The sequence below is a fragment of the Sus scrofa genome, chromosome 16 (assembly GCF_054392235.1).
Source record: "Sus scrofa isolate SSC_HxYL_T2T_F1_AM1 chromosome 16, Sscrofa_HxYL_maternal_Yorkshire_Landrace_v2.0, whole genome shotgun sequence".
Taxonomy (NCBI): Eukaryota; Metazoa; Chordata; class Mammalia; order Artiodactyla; family Suidae; genus Sus; species Sus scrofa.
Genome location: NC_139398.1, coordinates 17212276 through 17226622, shown reverse-complemented (window position 1 = coordinate 17226622; position 14347 = coordinate 17212276). Strand labels below are relative to the sequence as shown.

Sequence of the window (14347 nt, the reverse complement as noted above, 5' to 3'; positions counted from 1 at the left end):
TTCTATTTCTTTGCCCTCCCACTTGATTTAGACTAAGGTAGTACACACACTTAGTTTAATAATATTATTCTATTCAGAGGATAGTTAAAAAGACATGCACATACAAAAAAACAATCTCTTGCAGCTCATATCGCCTGATGTATCACAGAGCCAAATGCTTAGTGCTTTGTTCATGATACCTGCTGTTATAGATTCGACATCTCTGCTCACTTCTAATAATAATGAAACAAAAACTCACAATAAATGAAAAAAGGAATACCATTCTACATTGGCCTGTAATTTTAAGATTCATTCTGTTTTAACTTTAGCTACCTAAGATGGAACAGGAACTTTTGTGTGTGTGTGTGTGTGTGTGTGTGTGTGTGTGTATTTATTTTTCAGAACTGATTTACACATCTATTGTAATAATTGGAGCTGGCTTTTCCTTGACAATGTGGGAGAGACAGTCGTATTTGCTGTTCTCCAGAGTGCTCATGGAGAGCTTTGCAAAGCTTGGAAAAAGAGCTAGTTCATGTCTTGACAAGAGAAGACAACACCTAGCTTTCCGTGAAAAGGCTCCCAATCCATAATTTTCAACCTTCAAGTTGCACTTTATATGGCTGCCTTAATTGTTTTCCATTTTCAATTGTCAGATAATGCTTTTGCCTTATTTCCCCATGAATAGCTGCAAAATTCCAACGTTTGCATCTTTCAAAGTGCAATAGATGGTGTAACATTGAATTTAGATTCTGGTAAAGAGAAACATAAAATTTCAGTTCATAGCAGAAAAAAAGGCCCCACAGGGAACCATAGTCTAGCTCACACAGTCAACTCTCAAGTGAGAAAAAAGAGAAATAGCCAGTAAATTTAAAAATGTGTAAAATATCAATAATTAATTATGTTTCCAAAACAAAGCAAATTCCTGAATTTCCTTAGCTGTTTGAAAATACTATGCACTGTCATTTAAATCCTTTATGTTTCCTTTAATTTATTTTTATTTTTTTATTTTTTATTTATTTTTTTAAGGGCCACACTGTTGCTACATGGAAGTTCCCAGGCTAGGGGTCAAATCGGAGCTGCAGCTGCCAGCCTTACACCACAGCCTCAGTGACGCCAGATCCAAGCTGCGTCTACGACCTGCACCACAGCTCACAGCAACGCCAGATCCTTAACCCACTGAGTGAGGCCAGGGATCAAACCCGCAACCTTATGGTTACTCCTCCTTTAATTTAAAAATATGTATGAAACATTTTTTTTATATACAAGATGCTATTCTACATACTATATAAATACTGACTCATAAATACAGAATCCTTATTATTACTTTTAAATACTTGGGAAAACCAATGACCCAATGATACAGAAAAATGTTTTATTCTCTCCACATTATCAAATAGAGGGGGGAATAATAAAGAAACTTAGTACATTTAAATATTATTTTATTTACCTACTGAGCGTCTCTTTGTAGCCGGGTGGTTGGGGGGGGGGTATCTTAAGGTGACTTGAGATATATTTGCATGGTTAATTCTTACCAAAATCCAAGTTCACAATCTGTCAGAGAGACCCCAGGGTCACCATATAGGGTAGAGCTTTGCAAGGAATAGATTTAGTGCTCAGTTGCACAAAGACTGACTTTCCAATGGGCCCTTGGATTTTGGGGACTGGTCTTTACATGGCTGGCTCACAGAGGCTCAACTGTGGACTACATTATTAATGTGGTCTTGTTTTAGGAAGTCCTCATTTTCAAGGGAAACTAATAATAATCTTAAGGAAATTCAGCTGTAGAGTAGAATTCAAGCAAACTGAAATACTTGTGAGAAATCCTTCCACACCAACTGCATATTTTTCCATATAATTAGAAAATTCTACAAAATAAATTCTACAAAAGAAAATGCCTTTTATCAACATTCTAATTCACCCATATCCCAACCAGTCCATAATTCCTGGGTCTTTAGAAAGATATCGAGAAGTTTACATTTATTGGTTATATCTCTTAGCAATATTTGGATGAAGATTGAAAAAATAAACCTAAAAGTAAGTTCCTAATTATAACAGGTGGCATGAATCAGTGCTGAAAGCTCTCGCTTAATCCTGAGATTAAAAAAAAAAAAAAAAAAAAAAGCTTGGGGTCAGGGTTGGGGACTAGGATGGGAGGAAGTATACATTTATACGTTAGAGATAATCTCTATTTAAAATAGCTTTTCTGGACAACACGTGCTTTTAGTTCCCTTTTAACCAAAATTCAAGCCTTATTCTCAGTCATAAAGCAAATAAGATGGTAGATTCTGGTTCATCATTCATATGCATATTCCATATATTAGGATGTTCCAGATTCATCAAGTTACAGTTCGAGTTCCCCCAGGAAGCCATGGTTGGACCTTGTGACTTGGGTCAGAGGGGGGTGGGGGAGATAACTCAGGATTTACCCCCTCCATCCTGCCCTCTACATTTTCCTCTTTGCCGCTCTCATTCCAGACATATCCACAGAGTTCTCATGGTTGAATTATTCTGCTTAAGTTCATTACCTTAGATCTCAAAACACTTTACTTTTTCAACTAGCAAATGATAACACTTTGACATTATCGTCCAGGCTTGTGGCTTCAGTTTTCCTTAAGATTTTCTGCTGTTACATTTATTCCATTAGTTTTAAAATCTCCCTCTATTAAATTAATAAAAGCAGAGATTACCAAAGATGATAAAACCATTTGCAGATTTGTTTTTCAGAGGTTGAATAGATAGAAGCCTTGATTTAGGAGTCATTTTGACTCATTCAATATGAACCACCTTAAAAAAAAATTTCCTTATTCTGGGACAGGTTACGTGCAGTTTGGCCTGTAAGGAATAAATTCGTCTTTTGGTTAAGAAAGAAGATTAAATCTCTTAAAATGGCTCAAAATGAGAAAAATAAATTGAAAATAGCACATTAAGTTTTTTTTTTTTTTTTTCTTTTGTCTTTTTAGGACCACATCCAAGGCATATGGAGGTTCCCAGGCCAGGAATCAAATAAGGAGCTGTAGCCGCTGGCCACAGCCACAGCCACAGCCACACCAGATCCAAGCCGTGTCTGCATCCCACACCACAGTTCACAGCAACACCGGATCCTTTAACCCATTGAGTGAGGCCAGGGATCAAACCTACGTCCTCATGGATGCTAGTCAGAATCGTTTTCACTGAACCACTACGGGAACTCTTTTTTTTTTTTTTTTTTTTTTAATTTTAGGTTTTGAGAAATTTCAATGTTTTATTATTTTAGAGTTAATTTCAGGTTATTTTGAACAAAAAAATGCATGGTTTATAACTAAAAGATTGCTTTATTTGGTTCATGGATCAGGTAAATATAAAAGATTAAAAGCGCATTTTGCAAAATGGTCTATTTGGCTCTTTTGTCTATGTCAAGAGTCTTAAGAAATAACTTAGCTGAACAGTCTATGACTGACTATTACGGTACTTAAGCACATCACAGAGTAGCACAAGCCACTAAGAAATGGCCTGATATATGCAGTTTTAATATTCTTCTTTGACCAATGTTAAGTAAAGAACATACTTTTCTTCATTACAAAAAATAACCCACATAAATACAGTCAAATGGTTATGGAATAGAGATTTTTTTTTCTTAGAGAAAATTAGGAATATGTTGACTAAGATTAATGTGCAAGATATCAAATGTGTGGTTATTAATATAACTCTTTTTTTGTGTCTTACACTCCTGGAACTCATTTTGAACTTTGACTGGAGCTGTCCTTTATCTCTGAAAATAGTTCCTTTTCTTATGATTTGAATTGTGTAAAGGCCAAAATAAAATTAGAAGCAACTCATCACAACCATAATCTATCTAATATTTAATCACTGCAGAGAACCTCTTCTTTTGCCACAAAATCCACCAAGAGTTTATAATTTACTCCTTAGAGTTTGGTATTGCTACATAATCAAAATAGGGGACAAAGAGCATCGTGTGTTCACATCAGGGTTATGAGTTTTGTGTGTTTTCATTGTGAATACGTACACAAAATGTCAGAAAGGGTTTGCTGCGATTTACATTTTACTAACAGATAACCTAGTGTGAACAGACCTGGCTCAAAACTTAAAACACAAGAACACATCTTTAAATTAGAGTAGCTAAGAAAAACGATGCTTGAAGTAGTCTTATGACTTTCCTGGTAAAATTAAAATTATAAACACAATAGAAGGCTGTATCTATGAGGATTCAGAGATACTAACATACTGAAATGTAGTTGCTACATTTCAAAGATATAGGATGTCCTAAGAGTGTTGTAGTTAGCAGTGTCAAGTTTAAACTTAGGTCCCCAAATCAACAATTATTTCTCCAATTTTTCCCTTTACTTTCCAGGGGCTGTAAAAATGTAGAGTCCAAAAGTTATTGAAAGAGAAAGCTGTTGTCCAAGTTTCCGATCCGATCCTTAGACTGTGAAAATGCAGAAGATTTAAGTATATATTTTATCATCCCACATACTGGGCTTTTTCGAACGAATGAGTGACACTGACTTCTAATCTGTTTTTAAAAATTTGAGCCGCAAGAGAAATAGAAACAAAACAAAACAAAACAAAACATGAAGGCAGTTACTACGCTGCAAAGTTTTTAAACCCTTTAAATCTTCTTTAATGGAGATTCCACAAAAAAAATTTCTGTCTTTCAAAATTAAGAGCTAAAATCATGCTTTGAAAAAACAGTCAAATGTCTGAATAAATTCTAGGTTTTTCTATCCTCTCCCTATTTTTTACATGAAGGAACTAGAAATTGTTGCTAGTCAGAAAGAGTCTGTTTTCAGGAGTTCCCATTGTGGCTCGATGGAAACGAATCTGAATAGCATCCATGAAGATGCAGGATCCCTGTCCTTGTTCAGTGGGTTAAGGATCCGGCATTGCCACGAGCTATGGTGTAGGTTGCAGACACAGCTCGGATCCTGGGTTGCTGTGGCTGTGGTGTAGGCCAGCGGGGGGTGCAGCTCCAATTTAACCCCTAGCCTGCAAAGTTCCATGTACAGTGGGTGTGGCCCTAAAAAAAAAAAAAAAAAAAAAAAAGAGTGTTTCCATGTGCACTATAGAGACCAGAGGTCATAAAATGATAAAGCCCATGACAAGTAAAAAGGTGTTGATCTTTCTGGAGGGAAGTGTGCCAGAATATCAAAGAGTGAGGAGAACCTAAATCAGATTTCATGGTGTTTGCATCTAAACCCCCTCCTCCCAACTCCTATATTTAGCAACCCGCACCCAGTGGGCACAACAGAAGAAACAGTACAGTGGGGGATGCTAACTAACCTCCAGGCACCAAAGTCAGAATCCTTCATCAAAGAATTGAGAGTCAGATCTTTGTTTTTTTTTTTTTAATTATAGTTGATTTACAATGTTTTACAATGTTGTGCCAAAAGCGACTCAGTCCTGTGTATATATGTACACTATATAAATGTAGTGTCCAAAAGTTACACAAAGAGAAAGCTGTTGCCCAAGGTTCAGATCCCTAGACTGTGAAAGTGAAGAAGATATAAGTATAGATTCTATTGTCCCATGTGCTAGACTTTAAATGAATGAGTGGCACTCTGACTTCTAACCTGTTTTTAAAATTTTGAATTGCATGAGAAATAGAAAAAAAGTATATGTACACATTCATTTTAAATATTATTTTTCATCATGGTCTGTCCCAAGAGATTGGATATAGTTCCCTGTGCTGTACAGTTGGACCTTATTGTCTACTCATTCTAAATGTAATAGTTTGTGTCTATTAACCCCAAACTCCCAGTCCATCCCACTCCTTCTCCCCTTCCCCTTGGTAACCAACTGTTTTCCACGTCTGAGAGTTTGCTTCTGTTTTGTAGGCAGGTTCATTTGCGTCATATTTTAGAATCCACCTATAAGTGATATACAGTTATCTGTCCTCTTTCTTATTTACTGCACTAAGATAATCTTTAGTTGCAAACGGCATTTTTTTAATAGCTGAGTAGTATTCCTTTGTACATATGAACCACACCTTCTTAATCCATTCATCTGTTGATGGACATTTAGGTTGCTTCCATGCGAGTCAGATCTTCTAAGAAACTTTTCCTTTCCTAGATGGGTCCCATTTTCTACTCTTTTATTCCTGAAATGTTGTACATGGAGTTTAATATATCATTTGAAATGCCCTTTACTCCTCAGTGTATTTATTTGGTTTGCCAGGTCTCCAACCTGCTAGATTTTCTGCAGGTAGCCCAGAGATCATCAGAGTGGTGACTGCTGTCTTTATCAGCACTTTTGCTGAAATGCTCTTGACCTTGACATGTGGCAGGCAGGTCACCAGTCAAATCCTGCAGGGCTTGCTCTGCTCTGATCACCTAGACTAGCCACTTGAAACCTTATCATCAGCATCATCACACCTCTGCTAAGAGGCTACACCATGCTCACCTAGAGATCAAGGGGCAAGAACTGAATCAGCCATGATGGACTGGCAGTGGCAATATGGTGTTGCATTTCTGAGGTCAGCTTTGTGGCTTCTCCCATTCTAGGGGACCTGGTGAAAAAACTGTATTGAGCCACTGCCTCCCGAGCTGCACAAGCCAACTAGAAACCTAGGTGAGGAGTTCCCATCATGGCGCAGTGGAAATGAATCCGACTGGAAACCGTGAGATGGAGGGTTTGATCCCTGGCCTAGCTCAGTGGGTTAAGGATCCAGCGTTGCCATGAGCTATGGTGTAGGTCGCAGATGTGGCTTGGATCCCACGTTGCTGTGGCTCTGCTGTAGGCCAGTGGCTACAGCTCTGCTTAGACCCCTAGCCTGGGAACCTCCATATGCCGCAGGTGTGGCCCTAAAAAGTCAAAAGACCAAAAAAAAAAAAAAAAAAAAAGAAAAGAAACCTAGGTGAGGCCTTCCAAAGAAAGCTGGCAAGTTGTCTGCTAACAAGTGAGAGTTCTCTTCTCAATCATGGCCAACTGGGAATACCAACATCGCTTCTTAAGCCATATTTGGGATGATGAGAGCAGATGGAAGCATACCTCATATGGGAAACTGAGTTGGTCCAGCTTCCTCAAGTCATCTGGATGCTTTTTTCTTTTAATCAAAGCATCAGATTCTTCCTTGTATATTGTTCAGTTGTCTTCAATCAACATAATGGCTGCAAAGAGGAGAAAATGTGCTGGTTCCAAACACTGGACCATTTAGATCATTGTAACTGTGTAAACACGGATGCAATGTTGGGCACTTTGTGTGGTGAGGTCGTTAAGAGCTCTGGGACTTCGCATATTGGGGCATCTGTGCCTTCTAAGGAAAACAAACTGATAACTCCACAACTTTAAACATCCTGTTCCATCTTAAATATTAAACACATGCTCTAAGGAGGAGAAAGCACAGCCATATGAAAGCAAGACAATCAATATAAAACTGTCACTGTGTACACGATAGCCACAGAGAGGAGGATAGGAGTGACAAGATGAGAGACAGCTGCATGGATGGTCCCCATTTGGCAAACTGGACAAGGAAAGAGAAGCAGTGTTGCTGGAGTAGAAGGCTTTTGGGTCCTAATTAAGTGCAGTTTTCTGGTCATCCTATAATCGCATTGCCTTTGATAGTCTGCACAAAGCAAGTTAACTGTGGAAGGATGAAGTTAAATTTCCTACACGCTTGCGTGCTAAAATGGATATTAACCTGAAAAAATAAACCTGTACAAGACATGGCCATCGCACCCATCTTTGAAGTCATTAAGAATGCAAAGCCAGTTGTTCACATTCAGGGCTGAGTATTTAGTACATTGTGTTGAGTAGGATTAAAAATCCTTCTAGAGATAGGAGACTTGTCTAGGTCTTGGTTGTATTCAAAAAGGTAATGCACTGTGTGAAATTCAGTGATATAACCTAACTCTGGTTGTATCAGATTCTTGCTTGCTTTAATGCTTTGTGATTCACTTAGGAAAAATCTTCTGGGGAAATCAATTACAACTCCTCAGTTAAAAAATACAGTAAGAGAAGGAAATTTTGGGCTTCTGACATTCATTATTCAGTAAAGTATGGTGGTAAAGTAAATGGTTTTTAAAAACTGGACTAGCCCATGAAGAATCTATTTCTAGAATGGCAACTAAACAGTCTATTTCGGATTTCTATGGTTTTTCTACATGTTTTTAAAATTAAATAGGTTTCTACTTGATACTCTTTGGAACAACTTAGGTTTCCATATGAGTCCAGGGTACTGTACTTCTAAAGAGTCTTAAATTTAAGTAAGTCCTTTTCACAAGGTCAGATTGTAAAGTAAAATTAGTCTAAGGAAAACTGGAAATCTACTAATGGCATCAATGGGTGCACACTCTGATAAATACTATCAGATGTTTGAATAACAACGATCTTCTCCTTTCTTGAACCAAATTGTTTACATTCAGTCTACACTGCTTCAGTTTCCACCATCATAGGATTCAGTTTTATTGATTCATTTGTTATTGACTGGGAATATAAATGGTGCACACCAATGTTTGCTGAAAGGATTCTAGAGTGTATACAGTTGATTTATTTTCCTATGTTGCTTTGACTCCAATAGGGAATTAAGTTTTCTGGGAATTAGCAAGTATTTCATTTCGAAGGTTAAAAAAAAAAAAAGTCCTACCCAAAGAAATGATTCTTTTGCTTGACATCTCACTAGCCATCCTTTCCCTCACATGGCTGGCTTTGTTGGCAGCACCATGAACAGATCCTATTGACCCAAGGACTAAGAAAAGTAGGTTTCTTTTCTCTTTTTGAAATTCTTTGGTATGGATATTAATGTGGTGATGCAAGGGTGTATGAGAAAGGGCTGTCCTTACAGTTTAGGAATGTGACGAGGGTAACTTCCCTTTTTCTGCCCCCAGTAATGGATTTTTGTCTTTAGAGATGCCTTCCTGTGACTTCAGGTTAAAATGAGGATATCTCTGGAACAGGTGAATGCAAACCACTAAGAATCACTCATTTCGTAGTGTGAATACCTTGATTATATTCTTGCGGACATGGATGACACAAGGTTCCCCCAAGCAGGATCACTCCCAAAAGGTTTTCCTAAAAACCACCGAATCTTTCCATTCCCTATGGAAAGTGGCTCTTGAGTTCACATATCATAATTTCTCTCATTTTTCTACGATTCTCAGTACCAGGGGCAAGTTTCAGCATGAAAGGCTCTGAAGAAGAACTTGGTGGCATTTTCTTAGGTATGTATCTTTAAAACAGCATTAAAGATTAGTTTTTAATCTTTAATCATTACAATCAGCATTCTTATAACTAAACCCATTAAACGCTCCAACCCTTCCCAATTCCATTTGTACAGTGATCCTTATAATCTCTTGCTCTTTTTTGTTTCCATTAATAATTTATTTTGTTGGTTTTTTGGTTCAGATCTCTCTTTCAGGCCTCTAGGTAGTTCCTGATTGGGCCAGACTGAGTGGTATGGCCCTCTGGACGTGTCTACTACACGGATATAGCTGTTCCCTGTGTCTGAAGAATTGTTGGCGTGAAACTAGAATTTGGTATTCTTCTGTTTCTGGGATGATTTTCTCAAGTCCTTCAGACCATAATTCTAAGCTTAAGAAAAGTTGCTTTTTCAAATCTTTCTCAACCACAACTCCCTTTCTTTCTTTCTTTCTTTCTTTCTTTCTTTCTTTCTTTCTTTCTTTCTTTCTTTCTTTCTTTCTTTCTTTCTTTCTTTCTTTCCTTCCTTCCTTCCTTCCTTCCTTCTTTCTTTCTTTCTTTCTTTTTGGTCTTTTTGCTATTTCTTGGGCCGCTCCCACAGCATATGGAGGTTCCCAGGCTAGGGGTTGAATCCGAGCTGTAGCCACCGGCCTACGCCAGAGCCACAGCAATGCAGGATCCGAGCCGCGTCTGCAACCTACACCACAGCTCATGGCAACGCCGGATTGTTAACCCACTGAGCAAGGGCAGGGATCGAACCCTCAACCTCATAGTTCCTAGTCGGATTCATGAACCACTGCGCCACGATGGGAACTCCCACAACTCCTTTTCTGTGTAAATGATCTTACACACTATCATTTCCATCAGCAGAACCCTTGCAACACAGCAGTATTTTAGAACACTTAAAGTTAAGAGTTAAAAATACTGTAATGTTTGACAGCATGTGTATATTAAATATACGTGTGTATATTAAATATACGTGTATATTAAATATACGTGCGTATCTATCATCTATTTTTGTCTTATACACATGAACAGACTCTATTAAACTGAGTATTGAAAAGCGAAAAGTAGATTTTTCTTTCTTTCTTTGCAATTCCACAGCACAGATGTTAATTTGGTGGTGCAGGGTCAGATGTTTGAGGAAGGATTATGGAGAGTTTAGGAATGCAGTGAAGAGGACTTTCAGTCCCATAAATATATATATATACACACACACACACACATATATATACACATATCTACACACACACATACATACATGTGTACATAAGATATAAATGCGTGTGTTTGTATGTATATACACATATATATGTATATACACACTCAGTTTTGAAAGCTCTATGAATTACTCAGTCCTCTTTAAAAAGACAGGCAAAAAAATCCCTGTAAGAAATAGGAATAGCTGTCCTCTTCAAAAAAAAAAAAAAAAAAAAAAAAAGGCAAAAATAAAATTTCGATAAGAAACAGGAGTAGCTGGCCAAAATATAAATACTTGGCAGGAGATGAGCAGGAGCAATGAAGTGACTTCCAAGCCGAAAGGGGACATAAATGGAGGAAATGGCACTGCAAATGCATGGGATACTGAACAGGTTCATAACGCAGCTGAGTTGCAGCTCTTCTATAGGTATCAAGGATTACGCTGAGTTCTACCCATGTGTCTGTGGAAACTATTTCAGGTGGAGAGCTATCTCTTTGGATACATTTTGAGCTTGAGGCTAAAATCTAAATTTTACCATTAAAAGCATTTTTAACGTATCTACACCCAAGGATAATTTTGTTAGAATCAGTGCCCATATTTCCTTTGAGAATGATGAGAGCTCTAGTCAAACTCCTTTTTCTCTCTTACACTGCCTAATACGTGAGATCTCTCTTTTTCTTTTTCTTTTTTTTCTCTCACATACATAAACATTATCTGTCCATCAATATAGCTGCTAGCTGGTACCACTCAATTACCAAAAATCACAGCTTATGACCCGCCCTCCCCTTCATGTTTTTAAGTAAATCAACAAAATTTCCAATGTGGTTGAGGAGAAAGAGGTTGAGTCATTTCTGCTCCACCAGAAACGGGTAGTTGATGGGTAGTTGCTGAGTGAATACATGTTCTGGCTTGTGAGATTCTGGTAGGGCTAGATGCACTTTGTGTCTATGCTCTGCATGTGGGTAGACTCTTGGTTTCTCCCACTTCATATGTGATAGCTATACTAAGCCAGGCTAAAGAGAGATCTTTGTAATTTATATGTTTGAAAAGCATGATATTTATATGATGGGGAAGTCCATGGTGTTGAAGACTCTGACTAGACATCTTTTTTTTTTTCTTCTTGCATATCCACACTAAGTGTATTATATTTGCATGGAGCTTTGCAGTGTGTTTCATTATTATTTGTTTGAATCCCAGTGACTTTATGAAAGGTAATTAGTGAGGTGATGATCTCCCAATGGCTTTCACACATTTTACTCTTTTCTAACGCTAATCTATTCTGGTTGAATCAACCACATTGCTTTCCTCATTGCCTGCTAACTTCAGAACAAACTCTGGTCTGACCATCTAAGGCTGTCCAGCCTTGTTGGGGCCTCCATACAATTTTTTGCCCTTTCCTGCTAGTACCTCCCCTGGTGTGGCCTAACCTCCAGAAAACTGGACTGTTCCCCAGAGCACGTTGTATACTCTCTCCTACCCAAGTTGCCTCTTCTTCTTTCTTGTGCATTTATGTTGGTGTTGTTTGAAAACCACTTTTGGCCTGACTCAAGTACTGTCTTTTTCATGAGCTACTTCTTGGGTTCATCAATAAATAAGGTATACTTCATTTAAACTATCAGGTACTTCCTATCTTTTTATTTTATTTTTAAAACATTTTATTAAAATATAGTTGATTTACAATGTTGTGCCAATATCTGCTGTACAGCCAAATGACCAAGTCATACATATACATATATAGATTCTCTTTTTATATTATTTTTCATCATGATCTATCCCAGGAGATTGGATATAGTTCCCTGTGCTATATAGTAGGACCTTATTGTTTATTCATTCTATTATAATAGTTTGCATCTAACAACCCCAAACCCCCAGTCCATCCCACTCCCCACCCCCCTTGGCAACCACAAGTCTGTTCTCATAGTCTGTGAGTCTGTTTCTGTTTTGCAGATAGGTACATTTGTGCCATATTTAGGTTCCACATATGTGATATCATATGGTATTTGTCTTCCTCTTTCTGACTTACTTCCCTTAGTATGAGAATCTCTAGTTGCATCCATGTGGCTGCTAATAGCATTATTTTGTTCTTTCTTATGGCTGAGTAGTATTCCATTGTATATATGTATTGCATCTTCTTAACCCATTCATCTATCAATGGACATTTAGGTTGTTTCCATGTTTTGGCTATTGTAAATAGTGCTACAATGAACATAGGGGATGCACTTCCTATCTTAATTAAGGCATTCATTTGTCCTTCTGCTTACTAGGCTGTAAGCTCCACGATGGTAAGTACCCTCATTGTCTTTCTCACAACTATTGTTCTAGCATCTGCAAAAGTGCCTCACACTTAAGAGCCATTTGGTAAGTATTTACTGCATAAAGAAATGGGATGAATGAAGGCTTTACAATGTAGTTCTTTGAAGTCTTTCTTTTTGTTTCTGGTAACAGCAAGCTGAGTAATTGCACAGAAAATTCCAACACATTTGTTGAATTCAGAAGACCCTCTGAAATTGTTTGTTAAATTAGGGAAAATGGCATTTGCCCACTAGAGTGTATAAAATAATTTTTATGTTTCTTCAGATTTAATGCCTTATGGTGGGCAAGTTAGGTCCTTTCTGTTTTTGTGTTCCATTTTCAGATTGAGCTACTAAGGTATACACAGATGTAGTAAATAGCAGCCTTGGAATAGGACTGCTGTGCTTCTGCTGTTGGTCAACAACAACACATGCCAGAATAAGTTGTTCCGGTAATGTGCATTTCAAAGGGTCGGAAGAAGAAGGAACTGGCAGGAATTATTCTCATTGGCCTGTGGGTATGTGGGCTGGAGAACTGGGAGCACATTCCATTCTTGGTTCCTGTAGCCAGAGCATACAGATGGGCTTAAAGCACATTATCTTCACACAGGATGAGATTCTCCACTCCCATTGCTAGAGCTATGAGATGGGTCATTTTAGAGTCTATTTTGCCCTCTCCAGGCTTCCAGAATGTACCAGTCGTTTATCCACTCTATTTGGAGTAGGCTTCTAAAGTGAGGAATGGGCGACAGGGCAGCAATTTTAGTATCATGCCCCCACCCCCAATCTAAACTCTACCTTTCCGAACTGAACATCTAAGATCAAAGTAGACACCACTCAGCTGACCCTGAGCTCAGTGCTCAAATACCCAACTTTAAAACTGGCATTGGGCTTAGAAAAAGTGCCCCAAGTGTCATAATTGGGTGATCAATTCCTGTAGACAATGGAATTTGAAGGGTCAGAGATGTCTAAGTTGTGACATTTGCAAATGAGACATCCACTGAAGTGCAAAGCATCCATTACTACAGCACCTTCTTTTTAAAATTACAGCTTAATTTCGCATTTTTTTTTTCTGGAAAAATTGTAAGGATTTCCAGTGATTTTTAAGTCTTTCTGTAAGAGTTTCAATTATGTCTCAAGCCATATATTTCATGCTAAGCATAAATATGAAAGTTCCCTTGCCTTCAAACTTAATTATACCTTTCTTTATTTTTAAATAGCTTTATAGCATTTCAGTTATATAAATAAAACATACTTGATGCTAAGCATTCACAAAATACAGACTATAATAAAGAGTAAAGATGATTCTAATCTTCTCACTTTCAGCTAATCATTTAAACATTTTGATGTGTCTCCTTTTAAGCATATATAGGTAGACTGGCAAGTAGAACAGAGAGGAAAAACACTTTTGAAGTTTGAATTGTTTCTGAAACATCCATGCTTTGATCTTCAGAGTTTGGCAATCCATTTTATAGAAATGAATGGTTCAATACCTGAAACATCATACAGTGTCATTAAACTTTTTAGAAGGCTTATTTTCTCCTCTTCTATGAAGCAACTTGCTGTCACCTATTAAAAAATGAACATCCAACCTGTCCAATTTTACCAAGAAAAAACCTTTTAAAAAAACTGATTTAAGTTCCTCCCAATGGCACAACTAGAATTGAGGTGAGGTGTGGTTGTTGAACAGAATCCAGATATGCCCTTCTGTGGCTCTACCTTTTCATGTGGGTTAATGTCAGTCAAA

General features: G+C 37.7%; 1 protein-coding gene across 3 annotated transcripts in view; it reads right to left on the bottom strand.

The window, feature by feature from the left end:
- Window positions 1-14347, bottom strand: part of FBXL7 (F-box and leucine rich repeat protein 7) — a 408940-nt gene that overhangs the window by 22612 nt on the left and 371981 nt on the right. Inside the window, exon 3 of one of the 3 annotated variants that reach the window (XM_085001736.1) lies at window positions 6964-7082. The exons of the other annotated variants lie outside the window; for them this stretch is intronic. The gene's annotated coding sequence lies outside the window, so the exon portion shown is untranslated. The remainder of the gene's footprint in view (window positions 1-6963; window positions 7083-14347) is intronic. 3 annotated transcript variants of the gene reach the window in all.